The sequence below is a fragment of the Dysidea avara genome, chromosome 2, assembly GCF_963678975.1.
Source record: "Dysidea avara chromosome 2, odDysAvar1.4, whole genome shotgun sequence".
In the NCBI taxonomy this organism is placed as follows: Eukaryota; Metazoa; Porifera; class Demospongiae; order Dictyoceratida; family Dysideidae; genus Dysidea; species Dysidea avara.
In genome coordinates this window covers 150,217-151,572 of record NC_089273.1, presented here as the reverse complement: position 1 = coordinate 151,572, position 1,356 = coordinate 150,217, and positions in this window count along the sequence as shown.

The following is a 1,356-nucleotide window of genomic DNA, read 5'->3' as shown; positions in this document are numbered from 1 at the left end:
ACTATATTTTTTCTGGCTTGCTAGGCTCTGGTTGGTTTGGTTGTCTGTTTGTACTAATGTTTTGTAAGAGTGTGGTATGTTTTAAATGTTTTCTTATATTAATTATTGTACATTTTGCCTTTACCTAGCTTACTAGGTTCTGGCTGGCTTGGCTTGGCTGTCTTCCTTTATCTGGTTCACCTGGCTTGTATACTCCTACAGTATTGTGCATCTCCTGTAGGTTTTGTTTGCATATACTGTGTACACATCTCTGTGCCATTACCACACCAATGATGTACTAGCACTTTAGCTACTGGTGGCCTTTAGTTACGATGCCACTATTGTGTTGTATCTGTCACTACTTTGACATATTGAGTTGATTTGGGGATCATGCCTTCACCACCTAATAGCCTCACCAGGGGGGCTGTCACGTTGGTGTATGTACTTGGTTTTATGTGACGCGGTCCTAGTAATAATAATATTAATAATAATAATAATAATAATGAACTTTACAGTGTACATATACATACATACATACAAGTTGCAGATGTTGGTATGATAGAATCGGGACATATGGCAGCACACTGATGGTCCACTGACATCCTGTGTCAGTGGCCGGAAGCTAAATTGTAGTAGTGATTAGCTACAAAGTTTACTTACTAGATTACTTAAAAGGGGGGGATTAACAGTTAAAGGGAGTTGAAGTTAGGTTGGTGAGGGATCTTTGAACACTTTGAGCATGGACATAGAAATGAAAAAGAGCAGGTGTTGTTGGAGGTGAAATTAGCAGTGAAATGATTCCACAGATAATCTAAAAGTTTGGCCTTTATCTTGAGTGGGTTGTCCTGGTAGTTGATAATGGAAAGGGAATTCCAGATGCGAGGAAGCCAGTTAAAATAAAAGTTACTAGTGGAATTGTCAGGTGATCTTGTTTGGAGTAGCTTGTTTCCAGAAGCTAGACGTGTGTGACCAGTTGCAAATTTAATGAAATTATTGATGTCAAATCCATTGTGGGGGTTGTGGAGATTTTTAAGAAAGAACATCACATCATTTACATCAAGAATGTACATCAGGGGTAGCATATGGAGATTAATAAGACGAGACTTGTAGTCAGTAGCTAAGAGTAATCATTTAGAATGTATTTAGTTGCACGCCTCTGAACACATTCGAGTTGCTGAATGTGCTTAATTAGGTGGGGTTTCCAGATGACCGAGCAGTAGAAAAACTGGGATCTAACAAGAGAGGTATATAGTCGAGATTTGGCTTGGACATAATTTTGTAGGGAGAAAGATCTTCTTAGAAGTCCAAGTACCTGATAGGATTTGGAGATAATGTGGTTATGGTGAGCATCCCATGACAGGTCGCTTGATAACATAA